Source organism: Podarcis pityusensis (genome assembly GCF_964106645.2).
Source record: "Podarcis pityusensis genome assembly, chromosome: 13".
Classification (NCBI taxonomy): Eukaryota; Metazoa; Chordata; class Lepidosauria; order Squamata; family Lacertidae; genus Podarcis; species Podarcis pityusensis.
The window spans coordinates 41,608,672-41,617,671 of record NC_138038.1 but is presented as its reverse complement, the minus strand read 5'-3'; positions in this window follow the sequence as shown (position 1 = coordinate 41,617,671).

Genomic DNA, 9,000 nt, shown 5'->3' with positions numbered 1-9,000 from the left:
TGGGAAAGATGCGGGCTTGAGCCGAAAAAGTTTTGAACTATATAGTCTGCACTTTTTATACAGTACAACGTATTTAAAAACAATTCAACAATTATTTCGAATATAGAAAGTAACAGTCCTCTACCGCTAGATGGCGCTGATCGGTCATAGAAGCCAACAAGATGCTCAATGTCCTACAATTCCACGTGGCACATAGTGACAGAGGTTGCTAGATAAACTTTTTACGAACACAATGATCACAGCTGGCTCGTTGGTCTAGGGGTATGATTCTCGCTTAGGGTGCGAGAGGTCCCGGGTTCAAATCCCGGACGAGCCCTACATTTATTGCAATACTAAACCATGAGTGAACGTTCCTATAGTGTCGGGTTTTATCTCTTTTCTCCTAAGAAGAAAGTTGCGTACTATAAAAATTCCTTAAAAAACAAAGATTGATCCTGGGCAAAAAAAATCTGTGGTCTGTATTCTGAATTTCTGTAATTCTGTAACATTTTCCTGGTGGCAAGGCCCACTGAACATCTAAATAGATGTGTCTAGGATTGCACTTGAATGCTGTTTTCAGAATATCATGGGTGGAACAAATGAGCGCATATTAACAGCATTAATAAAAATAAAATGTTCCTGACTTCAACTGTTATTAAAAATCCCCACCTGCATTCTGACTGTCCACCAACTTGCTTTTCAGTTCTTAAACACAGCACCAAAGTGTGTGAAAAATAATAAAAGAACGTCACAGAGCATGTGCAGAGTGTTTTCCTACCCAACCCTGTCAAACACATCAAGGATGAAAAGAAAGGGTTTGCAGATAAGAAGTTATGGCTTCTTTTAAAAAATGAACAAATAAACACAGAGAGAATTATGCACATATTGCAACTCAACCAATCCTCCATTTCTTAAAAGTGTTATTAAAATCGGCATCCATACATTATGGCATTAATTTAGAACCATGTATCTTCTAAACACACACACACACACACAAAACACTGGGCATTTATTTTATTTCCTTAAAAACGTTATTTTCAGACAGTCCAAATTTCTCAGGCTTTTTTTTTTTTTTTTAAAAAAAGCAATAACAAACACATGATGAATCTTCTTCAAGCCTCTCCCTTCCTCCACATCAGTTATGGAGGAGGGGGGCCCACACTTTTCTAAAGCATTTTTAAAAATGAGCTTTCTGTGGGCTATTCATACACTGATTATTGTTATTATTATTAGCCTACTCCAGACATGCTTTTGTGGTGGAAGTGGAGAAGGTTGATCCTCTTGGAGGTGCGGTGCTGTGAGAGTGAGGGTTTAACTCTGGGCTCAGTAGTGTTTGGCCCCCCAGATAGAATCATGGAGTTGTAGAGTTGGAAGGGACCCGAGTGTCATCTAGTCCAACCCCCTGCAATGCAGGAATCTCAGCTAAAGCATCCATGGCAGATGGCCATCCAACCTTTGCTTGGAAACCTCCAAGGAAGGAGGGTCCACAACCTTCCAAGGGAGTCCATTCCATTGAAACTTCCAATAGCCTCAGCTAGCGCAGCCAGGGAAGCTGGAGGCTAGCAACCTCTACAGCAGGGATTCGGCAACGTGCGGCCCATTGGCAGGATGCGGCCAACGAAGACCGTTTTACCGGCCCACGAGCTGCCCGCTCGGCAAGTCCCCCACACGCTGCGCTAAAGCAGCACAGCGCGACGTGGGGACTCGCTGAGTGGCGCCGGAAATGACGTCTGTGCATGCACAGATATCAAAAATAGTGTCTGTGCATGTCCAGACGCCGAAAATCTCCGTGGGAGTGATCTGGCCCATGGCCGGTAAAGTTTGCCAACCCCTGCTCTAGAGGGCCATAGGTTGTCCATTCAATGGTTTAACCCTCTCTCCTTCCCTTGCACCCCCGATTTAAACAATTGATCGGGGGGGGGGGGGCATCAGCAGTGGGTCCTGGCAACCGTCAAAAGAAGCTAAGTACAGTGGTACCTCGGGTTACAGATGCTTCAGGTTACAGACACTTCAGGTTGCAGACTCCACTAACCCAGAAATATTACCTTGGGTTAAGAACTTTGCTTTAGGATGAGAACAGAAATCGTGCTCTGGCGGTGCAGTGGCAGTAGGAGGCCCCATTAGCTAAAGTGGTGCTTCAGGTTAAGAACAGTTTCAGGTTAAGAATGGACCTCCAGAACGAATTAAGTTCTTAACCCAAGGTACCACTGTACTTACATTGGCCCTATGTGTGTCTGGTGGGAACTGTGATCTCTACCAGATCTGGTCCTACCGTGAGGTTGTGTGAGGCGGCCTGCAAACACGCAATGTTTAAGATCCCATTCAAAGACAGCAAGCAGTCAATTCTTTAGCTTTATTGTATTATTATTATTCTTATTATTATGTTTTTTATTTATACTTTTCAAATTTATATATTTCATTAATTTTCCAATCCATTTAACATTTCAAAATTTGACTTCCTTCCCCCTCTTTCTCCAGTTCCTTAAATTTATTTTTATTTTTACCCATTTGGTTATCTACTGCAAATATATACTCTTATAAAACTGCAGGTTATTACAATAATCCTGCTAATGTTTTTATCCGTCTACAATTTATCTGCAAATATTCAGCAAGCCATTTCCATTCTTTTATAAAGAGTTTGCTATCTTGATTTCTTATTCTTCTGGTAAGTTTCACCATTTCTGCATATTCCATAAGTTTTTGTATCCATTCTTCCTTTGCTGAGACTTCTGCTTCTTTCCATTTTGGGGCAAGTACCATTCTTGCTGCTGTTGTAGCATACATAAATAAAATTTTATACAATTTAGGTAGTTCTGTCCCTATAATTCCCCAAAGAAAAGCTTCTGGTTTTCGTTTTGTTTTTTATAAAAGTTATTTTGAACATCTTTTTCAATTCATTATATATCAATTCATGATATATAATGGAAATGAAGTGAGAAATGAAATGATTTATTGGAATATTTTTTATCACCCACGAGGCTACTATTTGTGCTTGTCAGCCGGGTCATCAAGCCGTTTTATGTGCCAAGTTCCGCGCCACTTGGCTAAAACCTATTCCATTATCACCCTCTGGAGAAATCCCAGTGTGATCATTGCCCCTTCAGTTTGTTAAATGCCACACCCAATGACCCAATACTAGGGGCAGGGATGGCAATACCCCCCGCCCAATGTCCTGGAAAAACCAGGACATACTGTTTTTCCATGCGAGACCACAGTGACCATTGGAGGCACTGTGATTTCACATGATTTTGCGCCGAGATCTTGTCCTGAAAAGAAACTTTTTGGGGTGCTGCGATCTTGCATGGTGCCCCAAAACAAGCATGTTCAGATGCCGTGCTCATGTGTGAGAGCATGCCCCCCCCAAGTGCGTCTTTTGGGCTCTGTGATCTCGCCTGGGTCAAGTGACTTATGCAGGAGCACAGCTGGGAAATCATGCGTTCTGGTGTTAAGAGAAAAAACTGCTCCTTTATCCCTTATGGATATCCTAGAGCCCATATAGAGTCCTTATGTAGGTAGGAGAAAATAACAGAGGCCAACTAGAGGATACTAAGAAGCAAAGCAGCTAGTAAGCCTGATCTTTATTGAACTGTTGCAACAGGGTCCCCACTCACCACATGAGGAAGGAGAGGAACCCAAAACAATGGTGCGCAAGCCCTTATACTATATAGACCAGGGGTTGGCAAGGTTTACCTCACCTGGGCCGGTTCACTCCAGCGGAGATCCCTCTGTGGGCTGGATCGTGTGCGCATGAGCGTGTACACCTGTGATTTTTGGCGTCTGCACATGTGCAGATGCGATTTCCGGCGCTGCAGAAGCGAATCTCTGTGCTGTGATGTGCCAGTTTAGCGCAGCACGCGGGGGCTCACTGAGTAGTCGGCTCAGTTCGGGGGTGGCTTGTGAGCTAGTTAAATGCCCCCCATGTGCCACTTGTGGCCCATGGGCCTTAGGTTGCTGACCCCTGGTATAGACTTTTGAAGTTGCTCACCCTGTAGCCAGTGACCACCCCCCAAAACATCATACATACATCACAGAAGGAGGTGGTCCCCAGCAAAAATTTGAGTGTGTTGCTTCTCTCCTGTCTGCCAGGATACCTATTAATGCCTTACCTGGTTGCCTTTTCTGGGTAGCCTGGCCATTCCTTTGAGATGGTAAATATAGTTCCTGAATCTTTTACTCATATTGATAGTGTGCTCCGCTTACAGTGGTGTCCAAACTTTTTTCAAAGAGGGCCAGATTTTATGAAGTGAAAGGCCAACCAAAGTTGTTTAACTTTTTAAAGGATTTTACCCCAGGGGCCAGATTAAACTGACTGGCAGACCAGATTAGGCCCCCAAAACGGACTTTGGGCATGCCTGACTTAACAGATACTTGCCAGACTGTATTTACAGGGAGGTGTAAGCCACTACAGTCCAAAGACAATTGGAAAGCTTTTCCAATTTCCTTCCTCCTTGCAGAGAAATATTTGAGGGCCATTTGGGTGAGTCAAAATCACTTCAGGATTGTTCTCCTGTACTATTTTAGGCACGTGGTTTATATACTTATGTATGTGTTTGCCTTGTACATTTAAGAACATTTATTTTTTATATATAAGACCTTAGAATTCCTAAAACACTGGGTTTTGGACTCAGCATGTTGGAGGGTGTGGGATGGGGAGCCTGTGGTCCTCCCGCTGTTGTTGAACTTTCAGCTTCCAACCAGTGTGGGCTGATGGCCGGGAATGATGGGTGTTGTAATCTAGCGACATCCAATTTCCATTGGCTCTGTTCCTGCTCCTTGACCAACAGCCTGAAATTAGCCAGGTGATATTTTAACCATCACTTTATTTCAGGGCAAGGAAAGCTTCATAGGTTACATTTCCAGGCTGCAAGGCCTAGGATTATTATTATTATTTTTAATGTTAGCTATCCTGTTTGAAAGACAACCAACTAGAAATTGTTGCAAGGATGTCTTTCTGCAGCTCAGGGGATTTGCTAATCTTGTAAACACGAGGCCATGTGTTCAAACCCCACTGGGGGCTGATGTGTTGTCACTGTTGCGCTGCGATTGGCTTTTGCTGTGGGAGACTTCCATGGTTTCCTGGGGAGACTTTCTCCCGCCCCTTCTCTGTCCACCAGCTGAACAATTCAATTGTTCCTCAGTCCTGCCATTAGCCCAATTACAGATCCTGAGGGACGGAGAGGCGAGAGAGGGCAGGACCGCAGTGGCAGAGCCATCTGCGTGCGCCACAGTCTCTGCCGCTAAGAACTGGCCCGCAGTTGTGGGTAATGTCTGCTGAGCACTTGCTGTTTGCTTGCCCAGGCCTGCCCATTCAATTACCGGCCCCTGGGCTTTATTTAGCTCATTTGTCGCATGTGGAAGGAGAAATGTCGCTGTTTTCGTCTTGCCAGCCAGGCTAGACAAACTGTCAGTTCAGTGAACTCATTAACCCAGACTTTGTGTTAATGAGAAAGGAATTTGAGCAAAACTTCCTTGGTTCTGTCTGTGGCTCATGCCATGCGAAAGGGCATCATCTATGCCAGGCAAAGTCAACCTTCGGCCCTCCAGATGTTTTGGACTACAACTCCCATCATCCCTGACCACTGGTCCTGTTAGCTAGGGATCATGGGAATTGTAGGTCAAAACATCTGGAGGGCCGAAGATTGCCTATGCCTGATCTATGCTGACACACATGGCTCTGATCACAATTACTCAGTCACAGGCACTGAACATTTCCCCCACAAATAAAAACAATAAAAGTGTTTTAAAATGTGTGCTCGTGGCTTGCATTTGGGCTTGCAGTGCATTCCTGCAAATATAAATAAAAACTAAAATGGAAAGAAGTACTGTTTGCAGCTGGCAGAAGGTCCGCACCATACATTTAAAGGACAACTGGCGCACATTTAAAGCACATGACTTCCCCTAAAGAACCGTGGGAACTGTAGTTTTTCCCCTCACAAGTTTCAATTCCCAGCACCCTTAACAAACTACAGTTCCCACGGTTCTTTAGGGGAAGTCATGTGCTTTAAGTGTATTGCATTGATCTGCTCTGAGCCACAAACATAAGGGATTATCTAATATTAGACACATTGAAATAAATGGACAAAAAAGTCAATTATTTCCAATGGGTCTACTGTGGATGCAGCTAACATTGGACATCAACTTTTGAAATTCACATTTCAGTTCCATGATTGAATCAGGCTGAAAGTTAGCTGTGTAGCCCAAGCAGAACTTTAAGGCTGAACAAGCATCTGAACCAGGGACAGGCAGGGGGGGAGGGAGGGAGGCTTTTACAGACAATTTAAAACAAAATAAAAAACAGCTTTTCTCTCTTGTTTTTGCGCCGTTGTCATGCTAGCACCATCCAGCCCCAGGTGCACTCCAGCTCATATCCAGGTAACAGACGACAGCAGGAGCAGCGACAATTGCAGCACACCGTCTCAATTATCTGTAATAATATTCATTTCCTCTCCCCAGAGAGTCGTGGGAACTGGAGCTCAGTGAGAAATCTGAGGCTCTCTAACAGAGAAATTCTCACCACCTTTGCCAGGCTATGAAGATTCCCAGGATTCCTTGGGAGTGGGGAGGCCAGATAGTTAAACTGCTATAATACAAATGAAATTAAATGAAACAAAATACAATCCTGCAGTAAAGCTGACCAAACTCTATAGCAGGCATAGGCAAACCCCAGCTCTCCAGATATTTGGGACTACAATTCCCATCATCCCTAGCTAACAGGACCAGTGGTCAGGGATGATGGGAATTGTAGTCCCAAACATCTGGAGGGCCAGAGTTTGCATATGCCTGCTCTATAGTGTAGAGTGGGTTGCAGGGAACCTCTAGCCCTCCAGATGTTCCCGAACTACAACTCCCATCAACCCCAGCAAACATACCCAATGGCCAAGGATGATGGGAGTTGTAGTACTGCAACATTTGGAAGGCCAAAAGTTCTTCACACTGGCAGCTCACTGAGTGACCTTGCGCTAACCACAACCTCTCAGTCTAACCCACCTCTTAGGGTTGTTGTGAGAATAAAACTGGGAGGGACAGAAGCGTGTACACCCCACCTTGAGCTCCCTGCTGGTGTGATATAAACGGAGCAAAGAAATGATTTTTTACAAATGTGCCGTAACTGGCTGAACCAACTGTTGAAAAGCACTGAAAAAGCAAGACTGGGTGGGTGAGATGGGAGCACTGCATTTTAACCACCTAGAAATATTTTTTTTTGCCAAACAAGGGCAAAGTTGCCTTCATTATATATTTTTAAGCACCAGGTGAAAATGTTCCTCTTCAGCTAGGGCTGATTAATACTCCACACTTTTAAATGTGTCTGTGGGAAGGGGGGGGGGGCAGTTATTGTTCTGCTTTTTTGTTTTAATTATTTATTTGTTTTTATCCTGTGTTTTCTGTGAACCACCCTGAGATCTTATGATGAAGGGTGGTATATAAATCTTAATTAATAATAATAATATTAATATTAATAATACTATCAGAACAAATCAGCCTGGCCTGTTCTTGTGCTTTTAACTGCAGCTTAGAAATCAGCACCTGAGGGCATGTTGACAAAATATTCTCACTAGTTATTGCTGGCACATATCAAGCCTTTAAACCAGAAGGGGGGGGCACTGTGGCAGTCCAGATGTTCTGGTACTACAATCCTTATCATCCTTGTCTCTGTTGACCATGCTGGCAGAGTATCTATCTATCTATCTATCTAATCTATCTATCTATCTATCATCTATCTATATCTATCTATCTCTATCATCTATCTATCTATCTATCTATCTATCTATCTATCTCTATCATCTATCTATCATCTATCTATCTATCTATCTATCTATCTATCTATCTCTCTCTCTATCATCTATCTATCATCTATCTATGTATCAATCAATCAATCTATCTATCTATCTATCTATCTATCTAATCTATCTATCATCTATCTATCTATCATCTATCTATCTATCTATCTATCTATCTATCTATCTATCTATCATCTATTTATTATTGACAGACAGATTGCACTGTCTGGCAATTACCATAGTTTCTGGGCCCAATTCAAAATGCTGGTTTTCACCTATAAAGCCTTAAACTGCTCAAGACTGCAATACCTCAGGGAGCGCCTCTCCCCATATGAACTGATCTTGATCCTGTGATCATCCTCTGAAACCCTTATTTGTGTTCCCACTCCACGAGAGGTCCGGAGGGTGGCAACATGAGAACAGGGCCTTTTCTGTGGTGGCTCCCCATTTGTGGAATGCTCTCCCTGGGGAGGCTCACCTGGCGCCACCATTATACATATCTTTAGGTGGCAAGCAAAAACTTTCCTTTATAACCAAGCCTTTGGCCTTTAACTATCTGTGGCCTTTTAGAAGTGGGTGAGATGTTTTTAAATGTATTTTCTCTTGGTTTTAATGTACCTATGTGGGGTTTATTGTCTGCCTGTCTGTTTGTAAGTCATTTTGGGTTGCCTTAGGATAATCTTCCCTGACCAGTAGTGGAAACACCAACACTTTAGAAGACAGATGAACTGCACCATGAATTTGTTTTCTTTTTTAAAGGCTTTTATAGCATTCACCATTGCTGCAGATCCCCCTCTCCCCAATTAAAAATGGATTTTATCTGAGGCTGACTGATAGCCTCGGCAGGTTTTAAAGCCACATTTGTTGCGGTTTGTTTATTGTTAAAGGAAAAGTGGCCTATAGATATTTTAGATGTAGTCAAAGGGCAGAGAGGGTTGCCAAGTTTTGAACAATGCCCTGAACAATGTTTTGAACAAAGTTTTGAACAATGTTATGCGGCTAAAAGCGATTTGCGGGTAGTAACATATCTTCCCACTCTGGCTTCATGTCCCTCATTGGCTGGGAAGTTGGGGTTGGGGTTGATGACCTTTGAGTACCCTTCCAACTCTGTAATCCCGGCATTGCTAATCTGTTATAAAGAGAAGTTTGAAGCTGGTGCCTGCCCCCTTTTTTCATGCCAGGTTAATACTGAAATGACTTTACTGGAACAGAAACAAGAACACAAGTTAATTCAATAACTAAT